The following is an 18,708-nucleotide window of genomic DNA, read 5'->3' on the forward strand; positions in this document are numbered from 1 at the left end:
CCTCGGTGCTTTATCGATTGCCTCTGTCTTCACGTTGGTGGCCTGATGCCGTCCGCCTCAATCCTCCTTCCCAAGAACTCCACTTCAGGCATCAGGAAAACGCAATTCGAGCATTTTAACCTGAGCCCCACGCGGTTAAGCTGACTAAAAACCTCCTCCAGGCTCTGCAGATGCTCGACTGTGTTCCGACCTGTGACCAAGATGTCGTCCTGGGAGACCATGATGTGCGGGACCAACTTCAGTAAACTTTCCATATTTCTCTGGAATATCGCCGCCGCTGATCGTATTCCAAACGGGCATCTGTTATAAACAAAAAGATCTTTGTGCGTGTTGATGCAGGTGAGGGCCTTCCATGATTGCTCCAGTTCCTGCGTCATGTAGGCTGAGGTCAGATCCAGCTTTGTGAATGTCTTTCCTCCCGCCAGCGTTGCAAACTGGTCGGCAGCTTTTGGAAGTGGGTATTGGTCCTGCAGGGAGAAATGATTGATAGTTACTTTGTAATCGCCACAGATTCTGATGGTGCCATCTCCCTTGAGGACTGGGACAATAGGACTGGCCCACTCGCTGAACTCGATCGGTGAGATGATGTCCTCTTTGTAACCGGTCGAGCTTAATATCTACCCTTTCTCTTATCATGTACAGTACTGCTCTCGTTTTGTGATGGATGGGTCACGCCCTCGGAATTAGGTGGATCTGCATTTTGCTCCTTGGAATTTCCCGATGCCTGGTTCGAACAGCGAAGGAAATTTGTTTAAGACCTGTGCACACAAAGTGTCATCAGTGGGCGATAGCGCTCGGATGTCGTCCCCCTTCCGTGTGTATCTTTCCCAGCCAGCTCCTGCCGAACAGCATGGGAGCATCCATCGTAGGAGACCTTTACGGTAGCACTGCTGATTACAGGAATCAGTTCTTTCATGTAAGTTCTTAGTTTCGTGCGAATTGGAGTTAAGACTGGCCTTGAGGCCTTATTGCACCACAACCTTTCGAAAGTCTTTTTGCCCATGATGGACTGGCTCGTGCCTGTGTCCAGCTCCATTGACACCGGGCGTCCATTTAGTTCAACCTTCAGCATTATCGGGGGACAATTCTTGGTGAATGTGTGCACCCCATGTACCTCTGCCTCCTCTATCAGAGGTTCTGTTTCGTCGTGATCCTCTGTGGGATCTGTCCTCCTCCGCAACGTGGTGATTTGCAGGTTTAGCAGTCCGAACAGCTCGCCTGCACACTCGTTGGAGGTGTCCCATTGTTCCACAGCCCTTGCAAATGTATCCTTTGAATCGGCATGAATGGAAACGATGATCACCCCCACAGCGCCAACAAGATGTTAATGGCCTTGCATTCATCACCCTTGATGGTGGACTCTGAGACATCTGTGGACGAGCAGCTGCAGGCATGTGTGATCTGTCCTGTCCGTTACAATTTGAAAACAACATCACTTTGTTCACAGTACTTGTAGCAGCACCTGTGTGCTGAGAGATTTGCTTAGTATTGTCACTGGTGACAATGAACGCCTGGACTATCGCTATGGCCTTACTCAAGGTTGGGGAGTCTACAGTCAAAAGTTTGCGAAGTATAGTTTTGTGGCCAATGCCAAGTACGAAAAAGTCTCTGAGCATGTGCTCCAAATGTCCTTCAAATTCGCAATGTCCTGCAAGGCGTCTTAGTTCGGCGACATAACTCGCCATTTCCCGGCCTTCAGATCTTTTGTAGGTGTAGAACCGGTACCTCGCTATCAGAATGCTTTCCTTCGGGTTCAAATGCTGTCGGATCATGGTGCACAAATCGTCGTACGATTTCTCCATGGGTTTCGCTGGAGTGAGCAGATTCTTCATGAGGCCATACGTTGGTGCCCCACAGACGGTGAGGAGGATCGCTCTACGTTTGGCAGCGCTCTCTTCCCCATCTAGCTCGTTGGCCACGAAGTATTGGTCGAGTCGCTCCACAAAAGTTTCCCAATCATCTCCCTTTGAGAATTTCTCCAGGATGCCCACTGTTCTCTGCATCTTTGGGTTCGCTATCTGTATCTCGTCGCCAGTTGTAGTGTATGGAGAAAGAGTCAGACTGAACACTGTGAGCTCAAAGTAAAGTGTGACTTTAGTCTTTTATTGCAAGTCTCCAGAGTGCCTCTCCAACCTGTGAAGCACTCTTAAGCACCTGTGCTCCAAAGGGATTATGAGATCCCTTGGGACTCCAGGGAATGAGCCCTCTGGTGGCTGTACAGAGTATATATACAGGTGCAAGGGTCAAGGATATCTCGGAGCAGGTGCAGGACATTCTGAAAAGGGAGGGTGATCAGCCAGTTGTCTTGGTGCATATAGGTACCAATGACATAGGTAAAAAAACGGGATGAGGTCCTATGAGGCAAATTTAGGGAGCTAGGAGCTAAATTAAAAAGTAAGACCTCAAAAGTAGTAATCTCAGGATTGCTACCAGTGCTACGTGCTAGTCAGAGTAGGAATCACAGGATAGCTCAGATGAAAAGGTGGCTTGAGGAGTCGTGCAGAAGGGAGGGATTTAAATTCCTGAGACATTGGAACCGGTTCTGGGGGAGGTGGGACCAGTACAAACCGGATGGTCTGCACCTGGGCAGGACCGGAACCAATATCCTAGGGGAAGTGTTTGCTAGTGCTGTTGGGGAGGAGTTAAACTACTATGGCAGGGGGATGGGAACCAACGCAGGGAGACAGAGGGAAATAAAATGGAGGCAGAAGCAAAAGATAGAAAGGAGAATAGTAAAAGTGGAGGGCAGAGAAACCCAAGGTAAAAACAAAATGGGCCACATTACAGCAAAATTCTAAAGGGGCAAAGTGTGTTAAAAAAAACAAGCCTGAAGGCTCTGTGCCTCAATACGAGGAGTATTCGGAATAAGGTGGATGAATTAACTGCGCAGATAGCTGTTAACGGATACGATGTGATTGGCATCACGGAGACATGGCTCTAGGGGGACCAAGGCTGGGAATTTAACATCCAATGGTATTCAGCATTTAGGAAGGATAGACAGAAAGGAAAAGGAGGCGGGGTGGCATTGCTGGTTAAAGATGAAATCAATGCAATTGTAAGGAGGAACATTAGCCTGGATGATGTGGAATCGGTATGGTTGGAGCTGTGGAATTCCAAAGGGCAGAAAACGCTAGCGGGAATTGTGTATAGACCACCAAATAGTAGCAGTGAGGTTGGGGACAGCATCAAACAGGAAATTAGGGGTGCATGCAATAAAGATGCAGCAGTCATCATGGGTGACTTTAATATGCATATAGATTGGGCGAACCCAACTGGAAACAATACGGTGGAGGAGGATTTCCTGGAGTGCAGAAGGAATGGTTTTCTGGACCAATATGTCGAGGAACCAACTAGGGGGGGAGGCCATCTTAGACTGGGTGTTGTGTAATGAGAGAGGATTAATTAGCAATCTTGTTGTGTGAGGCCCCTTGGGGAAGAGTGACTATAATATGGTGGAATTCTACATTAGGATGGAGAATGAAACAGTTCACTCAGAGACCATGGTCCAGAACTTAAAGAAGGGTAACTTTGAAGGGATGAGGCGTGAATTGGCTAGGATAGATTGGCGAATGATACTTAAAGGGTTGACAGTGGATGGGCAATGGCAGACATTTAGAGACCGCATGGATGAACTACAACAATTGTACATAAGAACATAAGAACACAAGAATTAGGAACAGGAGTCGGCCATCTAGCCCCTCGAGCCTGCTCCGCCATTCAACAAGATCATGGCTGATCTGGCCGTGGACTCAGCTCCACTTACCCGCCCGCTCCCCATAACCCTTAATTTCCTTATTGGTTAAAAATCTATCTATCAGTGACTTGAATACATTCAATGAGCTAGCCTCAACTGCTTCCTTGGGCAGAGAATTCCACAGATTCACAACCCTCTGGGAGAAGAAATTCCTTCTCAACTCAGTTTTAAATTGGCTTCCCCGTATTTTGAGGCTGTGCCCCCTAGTTCTAGTCTCCCCGACCAGTGGAAAAAACCTCTCTGCCTCTATCTTGTCTATCCCTTTCATTATTTTAAATGTTTCTATAAGATCACCCCTCATCCTTCTGAACTCCAACGAGTAAAGACCCAGTCTACTCAATCTATCATCATAAGGTAACCCCCTCATCTCCAGAATCAGCCTAGTGAATCGTCTCTGTACCCCCTCCAAAGCTAGTATATCCTTCCTTAAGTAAGGTGACCAAAACTGCACGCGGTACTCCAGGTGCGGCCTCACCAATACCCTGTACAGTTGCAGCAGGACCTCCCTGCTTTTGTGCTCCATCCCTCTCGCAATGAAGGCCAACATTCCATTCGCCTTCCTGATTACCTGCTGCACCTGCAAACTAACTTTTTGGGATTCATGCACAAGGACCCCCAGGTTCCTCTGCACCGCAGCATGTTGCAATTTCTCCCCATTCAAATAATATTCCCTTTTTCTGTTTTTTTTTACCAAGGTGGATGACCTCACATTTTCCGACATTGTATTCCATCTGCCAAACCTTAGCCCATTCGCTTAACCTATCTAAATCTCTTTGCAGCCTCTCTGTGTCCTCTACACAACCCGCTTTCCCACTAATCTTAGTGTCATCTGCAAATTTTGTTACACTACACTCTGTCTCCTCTTCCAGGTCATCTATATATATTGTAAACAGTTGTTGTCCCAGCACCGATCCCTGTGGCACACCATTAACCACCGATTTCCAACCCGAAAAGGACCCATTTATCCCGACTCTCTGCTTTCTGTTAGCCAGCCAATTCTCTTTCCATGCTAATACATTTCCACTGACTCCGCGTATCTTTATCTTCTGCAGTAATCTTTTTTGTGGCACCTTATCGAATGCCTTTTGAAAATCTAAATACACCACATCCATCGGTACACCTCTATCCACCATGCTCGTTATATCCTCAAAGAATTCCAGTAAATTAGTTAAACATGATTTCCCCTTCATGAATCCATGCTGCGTATGCTTGATTGCACTATTCCTATCTAGATGTCACGCTATTTCTTCCTTAATAATAGTTTCAAGCATTTTCCCCACTACAGATGTTAAACTAACCGGCCTATAGTTACCTGCCTTTTGCCTGCCCCCTTTTTTAAACAGAGGCGTTACATTAGCTGCTTTCCAATCCACTGGTACCTGCCCAGAGTCCAGAGAATTTTGGTAGATTATAACGAATGCATCTGTTATAACTTCCGCCATCTCTTTTAATACCCTGGGATGCATTTCATCAGGACCAGGGGACTTGTCTACCTTGAGTCCCATTAGCCTGTCCAGCACTACCCCCCTAGTGATAGTGATTGTCTCCAGGTCCTCCCTTCCCACATTCCTGTGACCAGCAATTTCTGGCATGGTTTCTGTGTCTTCCACTGTGAAGACCGAAGCAAAATAATTGTTTAAGGTCTCAGCTATTTCCACATTTCCAATTATTAAATCCCCCTTCTCATCTTCTAAGGGACCAACATTTACTTTAGTCACTCTTTTCCGTTTTATATATCTGTAAAAGCTTTTACTATCCGTTTTTATGTTTTGTGCAAGTTTACCTTCGTAATCTATCTTTCCTTTCTTTATTGCTTTCTTAGTCATTCTTTGCTGTCTTTTAAAATGTTCCCAATCTTCAATTTTCCCACTAACCTTGGCCACCTTATACGCATTGGTTTTTAATTTGATACTCTCCTTAATTTCCTTGGTTATCCACAGCTGGTTATCTCTTCTCTTACCGCCCTTCTTTTTCATTGGAATATATTTTTGTTGAGCACTCTGAAAGAGCTCCTTAAAAGTCCTCCACTGTTCCTCAATTGTGCCATCGTTTCGTCTGTGTTTCCAGTCTACTTTAGCCAACTCTGCCCTCATCCCACTGCAGTCCCCTTTGTTTAAGCATAGTACGCTCGTTTGTGACACTACTTCCTCACCCTCAATCTGTATTACAAATTCAACCATACTGTGATCACTCATTCCTAGAAGATCTTTCACTAGGAGATCGTTTATTATTCCTGTCTCATTACAGAGGACCAGATGTAAGATAGCTTGCTCCCTTGAAGGTTCTGTAACATACTGTTCTAAAAAACAATCCCGCATGCATTCTATGAATTCCTCCTCCAGGCTACCCTGTGCGATTTGATTTGACCAATCGATATGTAGGTTAACATCCCCCATGATAACTGCCGTTCCTTTTTCACATGCCTCCATTATTCCCTTGATTATTGCCCGCCCCACCGTGAAGTTATTATTTGGGGGCCTATAAACTACGCCCACCAGTGACTTTTTCCCCTTACTATCTCTAATCTCCACCCACAATGATTCAACATTTTGTTCATTAGAGCCAATATCGTCTCTCACAACTGCCCTGATATCATTCTTCATTAACAGAGCTACCCCACCTCCTTTCCCTTCTTGTCTATCTTTTCGAATCGTCAGATACCCCTGTATGTTTAATTCCCAGTCTTGGCCACCCTGCAACCACGTTTCTGTAATGGCCACCAAATCATACCCATTTGTAATGATTTGTGCCGTCAACTCATTTACTTTATTTCGAATGCTGCGTGTGTTTAGGTAGAGTGTTTTAATACCATGATTTTTAGTTTTGACCCCTCCTGCAGCCCCTTTACATTCAGTGGCCCTTTTTGTTTTTTGCCTTCGGTTTCTCTGCCCTCCACTTTTACTCATCTCCTTTCTGTCTTTTGCTTTTGTCTCCTTTTTGTTTCCCTCTGACCCCCTGCTTTGGTTCCCATCCCCCTGCCATATTAGTTTAACTCCTCCCCAACAGCACTAGCAAACACTCCCCCTAGGACATTGGTTCCGGTCCTGCCTCGGTGCTGACCGTCCGGTTTGTACTGGTCCCACCTCCCCCAGAACCGGTTCCAGTGCCCCAGGAATTTGAATCCCTCCCTGCTGTACCACTGAACATCCCTTTCTGGCATAAAAATAAAAAAGGGAAGGTGGCTCAACCGTGGCTATCAAGGGAAATAAAGGATAGTATTAAAGCCAAGGAAGTGGCATACAAATTGGCCAGAAATAGCAACGAACCCGTGGACTGGGAGAAATTTAGAACTCTGCAGAGGAGGACAAAGGGTTTGATTAGGGCAGGGATAATAGAGTCCGAGAGGAAGCTTGCAGGGAACATTAAAACGGACTGCAAAAGCTTCTATAGATATGTAAAGAGAAAAAGGTTAGTAAAGACAAACGTAGGTCCCCTGCAGTCAGAATCAGGGGGAAGTCATAACTGGGAACAAAGAAATGGCAGACCAATTGAACAAGTACTTTGGTTCAGTATTCACTAAGGAGGACACAAACAACCTTCCGGATATAAAAGGGGTCAGATGGTCTAGTAAGAAGGAGGAACTGAGGGAAATCCTTATTAGTTGGGAAATTGTGTTGGGGAAATTGATGGGCTTGAAGGCTGATAAATCCCCAGGGCCTGATGGTCTGCATCCCAGAGTACTTAAGGAGGTGGCCTTGAAAATAGCGGATGCATTGACAGTCATTTTCCAACATTCCATAGACTCTGGATCAGTTCCTATCGAGTGGAGGGTAGCCAATGTATCCCCACTTTTAAAAAAAGGAGGGAGAGAAAAAACAGGGAATTATAGACCGGTCAGCCTGACATTGGTAGTGGGTAAAATGATGGAATCAATTATTAAAGATGTCATAGCAGCACATTTGGAAAGAGGTGACATAATAGGTCCAAGTCAGCATGGATTTGTGAAAGGGAAATCATGCTTGACAAATCTTCTGGAATTATTTGAGGATGTTTTCAGTAGAGTGGACAAGGGAGAACCAGTTGATGTGGTGTATTTGGACTTTCAGAAGGCTTTCGACAAGGTCCCACACAAGAGATTAATGTGCAAAGTTAAAGCACATGGGATTGGGGGTAGTGTGCTGACGTGAATTGAGAACTGGTTGCCAGACAGGAAGCAAAGAGTAGGAGTAAATGGGTATTTTTCAGAATGGCAGGCAGTGACTAATGGGGTACCGCAAGGCTCTGTGCTGGGGCCCCAGCTGTTTACATTGTACATTAATGATTTAGACGAGGGGATTAAATGTAGTATCTCCAAATTTGCGGATGACACTAAGTTGGGTGGCAGTGTGAGCTGCAAGGAGGATGCTATGAGGCTGCAGCGTGACTTGGATAGGTTAGGTGAGTGGGCAAATGCATGGCAGATGAAGTATAATGTGGATAAATGTGAGGTTATTCACTTTGGTGATAAAAACAGAGAGACAGACTGTTATCTGAAAGGTGACAGATTAGGAAAAGGGGAGGTGCAAAGGCACCTGGGTGTCATGATACATCAGTCATTGAAGGTTGGCATGCAGGTACAGCAGGCGGTTAAGAAAGCAAATGACATGTTGGCCTTCATAGCGAGGGGATTTGAGTACAGGAGCAGGGAGGTGTTACTACAGTTGTACAGGGCCTTGGTGAGGCCACACCTGGAGTATTGTGTACAGTTTTGATCTCCTAACTTGAGGAAGGACATTCTTGCTATTGAGGGAGTGCAGCGAAGGTTCACCAGACTGATTCCCAGGATGGCTGGACTGACATATCAAGAAAGACTGGATCAACTGGGCTTGTATTCACTGGAGTTCAGAAGAATGAGAGGGGATCTCATAGAAACGTTTAAAATTCTGGCAGGTTTAGATAGGTTAGATGCAGGATGAATGTTCCCAATGTTGGGGAAGTCCAGAACCAGGGGTCACAGTCTAAGGATAAGGGTAAGCCATTTTTGGACCGAGATGAGGAGAAACTTCTTCACCCAGAGAGTGGTGAACCTGTGGAATTCTCTACCACAGAAAGTTGTTGAGGCCAATTCATTAAATATATTCAAAAAGGAGTTCGATGTCGTCCTTACTACTAGGGGGATCAAGGGGTACGGCGAGAAAGCAGGAATGGGGTACTGAAGTTGCATGTTCAGCCATGAACTCGTTGAATGGTGGTGCAGGCTTGAAGAGCCAAATGGCCTACTCTTGCACCTATTTTCTATGTTTGTATATACAAGTCCAGATACATAACAGTTTCTATCAGGGCATCTGATCTGCAACAGCAGTTCTACACTTGGGCAATCTGGGTTTTTAGAATGGCTTCCTTTTCCAGCCCAAGGGATGTGTAACCAGTTGCAATAATCAATTGCATAAAATATGTTAACACTGCACAGACCAGGAATCATTCCGAGGGCTTTATTAGTTTGCGTGGCCTGTTACCACAACAGACAGTGCAGTTACCATTTGTGGCACTAGAGAGGCATTTTTGAGGGGAAAACTCACATTTTAACCAGTTGGTACGTTCAATTAATGGGGTTAAATAATTATTGCTTCTTAAAATAATTTTCAGCCCTTGGACATTGCTATTTAGAGACAACACTATATTTAAATATAACCCGGAAACTAAGGCATGCCCCCATCAATGCTTTGGCTGAGATAAACCGATTCATCACTGACTGGGGATTGAACCTGGGATCTTCATGCTCTGTTTAGCTCAGTATTAATTACACTGACTTGTATATCTCAGCCAATAGAGAAGCTTCATGGAAAAAAATCTTCATCTGTTGGTACATTCACAAAACAGCTTCAAATAACTGCTGCATTTTTATTATTTCGGGTTGTTAAAAAGGTTTCTCGCACCTACATGTGGAATCCTGTGTGTCTGATTGAAAACACCCAGGATGGGAAATTGGTACAAAAGCAAAACTGTTGATCAATATGGAAGGGGCTGAAACTTCTCTACGATATTAATGAGCAGGTGGTGGTTGTATCTATTGTGGGAATCTACAGGTCTGGCAAGTCTTACTTGATGAGCTGATTGGCGGAAAAAAGTCACGGTAAGATTTGTGACCTTCTGTTATTTAATGAGCTTTGGGTTGAGACTGTGCAGTAAGTTACTGGATACCCAATGGATAATGGATATCCTGTTTCATTTTGATGGGCAAAATCATCTGCTTGAGTATGTCTGTGGGAAAAGGTTACATTACGGAAGACAATAACCCAGTCATTATTGTTGCTGATTCTAGCCTACGAATGTTTGTATGATAGTCCTTGGACCACTATTTTACTGGAGACTCTGTGGTTCTCCTGAAGGCTATGCCTTCAGCGATCTAGGCCATAAGCTCTCAAATTATATCCTTAAACCTCTCCCCATCTCTCTCTCCTCCTTTAAGACCATATGGGGAGAAATGCGAGAGTGTTCCGTTTGGGGCGCTAACTTTTGAAAGTTGAAAAAATTAGTGCCAGGCGCTAATGTTTTTCAGCTTTCAAGAAATTCGGTGTTTGCATTCCATTGTAAGAGAAAGGCAAAATTTGTGGGAACCCCCCCCCCCCCCGTGTTTGGACTCATGGAAAGGAAATTTAATTTGGAACTATCTACCAGAAAGTTTGAAGTCTTAAAATGCCCATGGAAGAAACTACGAACTTTAATCGAATTTGGGATTCTACAAGACAAATTAAGTCTGTGGGCAGGTCTAGAGAACTAAAGAAGCCAGTTTGATTATTGAAACTGTCTGGGGCATTGAGACTAAAGTAAGTTGTCTGGAAAATGGATACTCGAAAACCCTTCTCCACAAGAGACATTAACATTGCAATAATTAACTCAGAGATGGCCAGCCATCAATCTGAACCTGGAAAGCCATTTTCAGCCTATGCATAAAAACAAAAGGCCAACTCCAGCCTGCATGCAAAAACCAAGCACAAAGAATATTGCGATTACCAAACTAATATTTCCATCAAGAAACAGATTTAGAAGATCAACCCACCTGAGACATATTAACTTTTAACGAGCCTGCCAAAAATATTACAAGAAAAATGTCAAGCTCGCCAAAATTAAACAACGAATTTTGGTCTGATTCGGCACGAAGATTAGGACAGATCCTACAGTATAACTGGCCCCTGTTTTAACAAAGGGTATGCCATACTACGCCTATGCCATCAAGAAGGGAGAGAAACCAACGCGACAGTTGTAAACTAACTTCTCAGCCTCGACGTCCTGAAATCGAAAAAGAAGGAAGAATATCACCATCGCGGCAGCAACCGACCACAGCCAACGTGGTACCACTAAAAACCACCGCGACCGACCAACCTCGAAACAAAACTTCACAAGAAAGAAACCGGTGAATTGAAATTTACTCTACAATCTAGGCCTGACTACCAACAGGTGAAAACGTTACCTAAAGGACTTTGAAACCTATTTCTAACCAAAGCAAACGGGTACTTACCCCACAAATCCAAAAGGCGCTCTACCGCATCAGCGGACTCAACCCAACTGAAGATTGTGCAGTAAGAAGTCCTCTCCGACGTTCGGGGTACGGCAAGCAGAACCTACAGAATCCAACGAACCCTGAAACCGTGAACTACCGCTAACTGACCAGAAAGGATTGGTAAGCATAGTCTCTGTCTGCCCTGGAGTCTAACCTAGCCAGTATTAGGTATTTGGGAGGTGGGAGGTGTAATTTTCACTGCAACCCCTTTGAATGTGAGATGTGCTGTTCTTCATTTGTGTAATTATAAGTGTGACGTTGTATTTTTTTATCCTTAATAAAATCAAAGTTCTTTTGCACCAAACCAGTGGTCTTTTGCACTTTTATCACATCCCCCAAATAAATCCAGAGTCTCGAACCCAAGGGAGTGGGAGCGATTCGAACCGCTCAATTACGTCAGAGATGAACTTGACTCCCGGGACCACCCCTTACAAAATGGCGACCGTGACAGGACTCTGGTAGAAGGGGTATGATGCAGAGAGTGCTGGCTTGGGAAAAAGAACCAAGATGGAAGAGAGGATTTCCTCCTATGTGTATAAGAAGGTCAATGTCACTAAAGAATGGGTGCTTGGTTTATTACGCGCTGAGCGTCCAGTTGACGCTGCAGCCCAGTGGACAGCAAACAAGGACCGTAAAGAGTCAGTAGAGAAGGCAATTTGGTTGGTCTGACTACAGCGACAAGTTCAACTCCTAGACAACACCATTGAGTCACTACAGGCAGAATTATGGGAATGCGCAGAGACACCTCAGGAAAGGGCTATGGCAGAAGAAAGGTTATGGGGTGAACTCGGTAAGCTAAAACAGGGAAAGACCCAGCCAGTGGAAAGGTTTAAAAACAGTCAGGACTATTTTCAATGTCAGGTTAGCGAGGCTAAAAATAATGAAAAGATACTGCGGGAGGAAAGCACTCGCCTCACTCTACAAGTAAAAGAGCTGGAGGAAAAATTAAGAGACGTGCAGGCAGCATATAAAGTAACAAGCTCTAACGGGTTTAAGTCAGGAGACCACGGTCCCTGCCAGCAACAAATCCAAAGTTTAAACCTTGCTCTCTCCAAAGCAAAAGGCATGGTATGCCTAATAAACCCAGGGATGGCCCAGGTAAGCCTGGAAGAGAAGGAAGAAACTGTTCAGCCACCACGTGTGGCACCGGTGACTACACCGGTTCAGCAGCCGGAGAGGCAAACGAGTTGCTGGGCGGACAGGGATAGCGAACCACCACCACCTGTGGCGCCGAGTTTCAGCTCGGCTTGGCAGCAGGGAGGAGGGGTAGGCAAGCCAGAACAGGAAGAGCCAGAACCAGGGCCAATGTGCCCGGTCCGGCAACAAAAGTTTGGCCCGCCCACCGGTGCTGAGGGTCTGGGGCCCCTGGAAAGTCAGTTTGTGGTCCCCCACACTCCCCAACAGCTTAGGGCTATGATAAGCCACCTGGGAAAGCTAACTCCAAAGAGAAACCCCTCGGTTCACTTTATGAAAGTGGAACAGGCAGGGGATATTAATGGGTGCAATGATGCCGAGATAGCAAAGATGCTCCTCCTATCCCTGGACGGCAAGCTGTACCAGTCCCTCTCTACCGAGAGCAAAAGGGGATAGAGAACATTTGCCACCGTCAAGGAAGACATTTTAGAAGCTATGGGCTGTAATGACGGGAGTCCCTTCTCCAGAATAGAGAAAACAGTGCAGCTCACAGGGGGAACCCCACAGGCCTTAGCAGACAGACTGTGGCCTGTGTACCGGGGGGCCTTGACCGAAATCACTTAAGTTGGGACAAGAGAGCCTACTGGCTCCGAAGCCTGGTAACAAAACGCTTACGCCGAATAAGAACCAAGGCTGAGGCCTGGTTTGACCCAAGAGATCCCCAGACCACCGAACAGGGAGTGGTCAGGCAACTGACCTTAGCCTACCGGAACGGCCGGGGGACGGAAGAACACCCACCCAAGGGAAGGGTCCATGAGGGCAGGCCTAGTCAGGATAAGAGGGAATGGCACCACGAGGGGGGCAACCCCTCCGATACAAAACGTACCTGCTTTGGGTGCGGAAAGAGGGGCACTGGAGAAAGGATTGTAGAAATCCATGGAAGAGTAGCGCAGGGAAGAGTTCTCCAGCCCCTGTCCAAAAGACCGAAACCGAGAAGCCAGTCCCTCCCCACTCGTTTGATACCTTCCTAACTGCGCTCTGTACAATGCTGGATGGCCACCGGTACCGAAACCCCATCTGCCCCATCCCAACCAAAACCGCGACTAGGACAGGCACAGCCTGTCCACCTGTGTTCCCTCAAGTATGATGCATGGGGGAGACCGACCGTTCAGATGAAAGTGGAAAAGGTGAAAGGGACTTACCTGCTGGATAGATGTGCCTCAAGTACCCTTGTCTATGCAGTTAACCCCACCGCCTCACCTCTGTCTAGCGGGGTCCCCTACAGCTTGGTGGGTTTCATAGGCACGGAGCTGCCGTTTAGGTACACTCCACACTAAGTGGACTTGTGTCCTGATGAAGTGGGAACAGGAAGGGAGAGGGACCTTGGGGGCTGACTTCATCCTAGGCCACAGTATCGTAGTGGATTTAAGAAACCACTGTCTTTGGGGGTTAGTCTGCACGGGACAGGAGAGTGAGGTGATGGTTATCCCAGAAAAACGAGGTAAAGGGACAGTGTGCACCATGAAACCAAAGGAGGGTTACGACCTTGAATCACTTGTCAGTAACACTCCGATAGAGTACCAAGAGTATGTGAGGGCAAACCTTGTAGTTTTTGCCACTCACAAACACGACTGTGGAAGAGTAAACGGGGTCGAGGTTAGCATAGATGGGGACCCCATGACCCGACCACAGAAACAGTATAACTTCCCCAGGGAGGCAGAGACAGACATGGAAACAGCCTTGGGCTCTTTGGTTAAACAGAGGGTATTGAACCCAATAGCTACCCATCTGAACTCTCCATTGTGGCCGGTTAAAAAACCAGACAACTCCTGGAGAGCCACAGTGGGCTATCGAGTACTCAACCGTAACATCCCCGCCTGTGCACCCACCGTTGCTGCCGTCGCCGACCTCATTGGAAATATCCCAGCCTCCGCGACCACCTTCACAGTGCTGGATATTTCCAACGGGTTCTGGTCCATACCTTTAAGAAGGGAAGATCAGTACAAGTTTGCATTTACCTTTAAGGGACAGCAATACACGGGAACTGTCTCCCTCAGGGCTTCCACAACAGCCCCAGTATTTTCCACCAGTGTATGGCCAACTGTTTAAAGAGTTTCAGCAGACCCCAGCAGCTTGTACAGTATGTGGATGACCTGCTCCTGTTCACCAATGAGGGGGAGGAGCATGGCCCACTGCTGGCTGAGCTGCTGGAGCTGCTGAAAAAAGAAAGGTTTAAAGTAAATCCCAAGAAGGCACAGATCGGCCTGAAGGAAGTAAAATTCCTGGGATTGGCTGTGCGCGCTGGGGAAAGGGCCATTGACAAAGCTAGAAGGAAAGCACTGCAGAAGTTACCAGCCCTAACACAGTGATAGGAGTAAGATATTTTCTAGGGCTAACCGGGTACTGCAGAGATTTCATTGAGGATTATGCAGCCACAGCAGCCCCTCTGCTCTGACTCCTACACAAGGGAGTGGAGTGGGAATGGGACAAAGGTTGTGAGGCAGCATTTATCTAACTCAAGAAAGACCTGCAGACCGCGCCAGCTCTAGGGCCATCGATGGGGGTAAAGAGTTTTTCCTGGAGGTAGCAGCCAGTGGGGACAGCCTGAGCGCAGTACTGTTCCAAGAGCGGCACGGCCGGCTGAGGCCAGTGGTCTACTCCTCCAGCCTACTCACGGACAAGGAAAAGGGATACTCCAACTGTGAGCGGCACCTCCTAGCCACTCACTGGGCTGTGAAAAGATCACCAATCTTCACAGAGGGGTCCCCTATCACACTCTTTACCCACCATACGCCCACCCAAATGCTCCTGGACGGGAGAATCAAGGACGGGACAGTGAGCAGTGCCCGCATTGCTCGCTGGAACCTGCTCCTCTCTCAAATGGACCTAAGGGTAAAGGGTCTCTGCAAGCCAAGACTCGCAGCCAACACGATCTATCCAGGGACAGCCCACCGGTGTTCCGTAAAAGGGGTATGGGAAATTAACATAGGTTTTCGGGCTGGGTTACACCCCACAGGCCGAGAGATCTATGTGGACGGTTCAAGCACGGTATCTGCGGGCGAACGACTCACAGGTTGCGGAGTTTATGACCCAGAGGCAGGCATTGCCCTGGCGATTAAACTCCCCAGTACTATGAGTGCCCAGCATGCTGAACTGTCTGCGGTGGTGTACATAGTTACATACCCCGAAGAATTCCCTACCCCATACACGATTTGCTCGGAAAGCATGTTCACATGCAATTCGTGTACGGAGTACCTAGCTATCTGGTCCCATCGCGGATACACATCCACAGACGGGTGACCCCTGGTAATTAAGCCCTTACTGGAAAAGATCATGACAGCCGTAGGAGAAGAAGGGAATATTTACATACATAAAGTGAAGGCACATTCCACCACAGAACCCTGTAGCGAGGGAAACCAGCAGGCTGACATGTTGGCCAAACAAAGTGCTCGCACGGGCAAGCCCCGGGACCCGTGCAACCCGGGCCCCATTGCAGCAGTCAGGGGCAGGATTGGGATGACAGGGAGGGCAGGAGTAGCTTTGCCCCCGGACCTAAAAACGGTTCAGACCCAGGACCCCGTCCTCAAAACTGTCCTAAACACGTTAGCAAAAGGGGAAAGGGTAGACAGCCCGTACGGCACAGCAGAGATTGCCTTTAAAGAAGGCATGCTGTTCAGGGGGGAGCAATGGGTAGTGCCGCAACAACAGCGGAGAGAATTCCTCCAGCTGGCCCACAAGGGTCCAGGAGCAGGATACCCTGGACCTGAGACCACTTGGCAACGAGTGGAGCAGGCAGGGTGGTGGCCGGGACTCAGGGAAGATGTCCGCGAGTTCTGCGCCAGCTGTCTGGTGTGTGCTGCCAACAAACCCAACACCCAGAAAAGAAAGGTGTCTATGGGACATATCAGGAGGGTAGAGGGACCCTGGCAGTTGATCCAGATCGATTACATCAGGCCCCTACCCACCGCCCAGGGAGGCTACAAGTACTGTCTTGTATTGGTGGACATATTCACCAAATGGGTGGAAGCCTTCCCATGCCGAACAGCCACTGCCCTGGGAACAGCTAGGATCCTGGTCAGAGAAGTGTTCTCCCAATGGGGACTACTACAATACGTGGAGTCCGACCAAGGGAGTCACTTCACCGGGCAGGTGATACAGGAAACCCTTAAAGTACTCGGCATCAAAGGGAAATGGCATGTCGCCCACGACACGCAGTCATCCGTGCCTGTGGTGCGTTTAAACCGCACCATCAAAGAAAGGTTGCGCAAAGAGACAGGGGACTCACCCAAAGGGTGGGTAGAGGTCCTACCACTGGTCCTCATGGGGATCCGGGCCAGCCAGTCAAAGAGCACGGGGTACTCCCCGTACGAGCTCATGACCGGCAGAGCCATGCGAAACCCCACCCATGTATTAGCCTCGGTACGCACGGAAGGTCAGCTTAGGGAAGCGAGCCGGGACAGCTTTATCAGGAATCTGTTTGAACACCTTAAACAGATTCACTGGCAGGCTGCTAATAACATGGGAAAACAGCATCGGAGCAACCGACTGCTGCTAGAACCCCGCAAGCAATTAGAATGGGAGATAGGGGACCAGGTCATGGTGAGGAACTACGCTAGAGTAGGGGTCTTTGAGGCGCTGTACATGGGACCGTACCACATTGTCGACAAGGCAAGCCCCATGGTCTATGCCATAAAAATGCCCCGCCGTACAAAGTGGTTCCACATAAACCAGTGCAAACATTTCAACCCAGGGGCAGCAGCTAAATGTAAGGGACAGCCAAAAACAGTAAACCGTACTAAAGATAGGGACCCCCAGCCAACAGCCCCCGACTGTGGAAATCCCACAGGGGACGTGGCAGACCCACAGACTGCACCTAGAGGGGCGGTGGACTGTGTTACTGGAGGAGCTGTCCCACCAATCATTTGGGACTCGGACGCACTCCCCAGCAGCCGGAGCCTTAAAAGGGACATCCCGCACACCATGGCCAAAGACACCGTGGTCACCAGCGCCCCAATTTAAATGGTTCAGACCCGGGAAAGGGACCAGCCGCGAAAGGGTACCTAAGGTCGGGGACCAGACGGCAAGCAGGGACCCCCAGCTGATAGCCTCGGGCAATGAGGGAACCCCAGAAACGATGGTGGTGGACCAGCCACCAATTGGGAGTCCCGAGCCCGCAGCCCTCGACCAGGCAGAACCCCCAGGGGACAAGATGAACCGTGCAACCACCCCCAAAGGAACGAGTGCTGCAGCACCGGAGGGAGCGTTCCCCCGATAGTGTGGAACTCAGACCCACGTCCGGTCAGGACACTCCGGGTCCTGCAGTACAGGCCGAATTACTACCAGCCCCACTGGAAACCCGGAGGCCAGAGGAAAAAGGAGAAGGACAGGAATTAACCTGGTGACAGATGTACATATATATGTGCTTTTATGAATTTAAGTATGTTTAGTAAGGATTTAGCGTAGTGTAGGATTATCTGTGTAATGATAGGAATATATGTAATAGTTATTGGGGAAAACGTGTAAAAGCCCATCCAAGGGAAAGAGAAAGAATCCACCTGTGCAGCTATTAAAAGAGGCACAGGCCAGGTAACACCCGGGAGTAGGAAGAATCTACCGGTATAGCTATTAAGGAAGCATCAGTAAGGTAAGAGTAAAACGGCTGTGAGACAAAAGTTAAAGGCAGACACCAGTTCCATAGGGAACCGAATAAGACAGCCAGTCAATTAAAGACTGTATTGTGTGTCTGAGAAGAAATGAGCCCAAATTGGAACTCGGTCACCTTTGTCAAGCCAGAGAGCTTTTCTCAGGGCTGGACAATCTGTTTTTGTGCCCCTACAGGAAAGAGAACAACATGAGAAGGGTCCTGTTCCTGCTCGCCCTGATAAGGATGAGCAGCGGCGGCCGAGGAGACGTGGAAGAATCCCTCATTTATGGGTGCTCAGGAGAGGGAGTACCAATCGTGACTGCAGGGGGCGGCACACCGGATGTGGAAGAACTCGCCGTTTATGCCCAGAGGGAAGGTGGCCACGGTGGATGGGATCTAATTCTACTCGCTACTCCAGCCAGGAAGAGTTTACCTACGGGGAGGCCCTAGTTCCATGCCCCCCGGATACGGATCGTCGCTGCCCGAGTCAGTATTATGGAGGGAAAATGTGTATGTTTGACTTGCAAAGGAAAGATTCCCCTGGGAAGATGGTGGTGGCTCAGAAAGCTCAGCAAGGACACATGGGACCAGGAATCGGACAGGGAAAGACTCGGTAATGATACGTACCACACCATTACGGGGACATGGGGAGGAGTAAAAGTGTGTTGGGACAAGTGGTGGGAGTCTGAACAGGGA

This window comes from Pristiophorus japonicus, chromosome 19 (genome assembly GCF_044704955.1).
Source record: "Pristiophorus japonicus isolate sPriJap1 chromosome 19, sPriJap1.hap1, whole genome shotgun sequence".
Classification (NCBI taxonomy): domain Eukaryota; kingdom Metazoa; phylum Chordata; class Chondrichthyes; family Pristiophoridae; genus Pristiophorus; species Pristiophorus japonicus.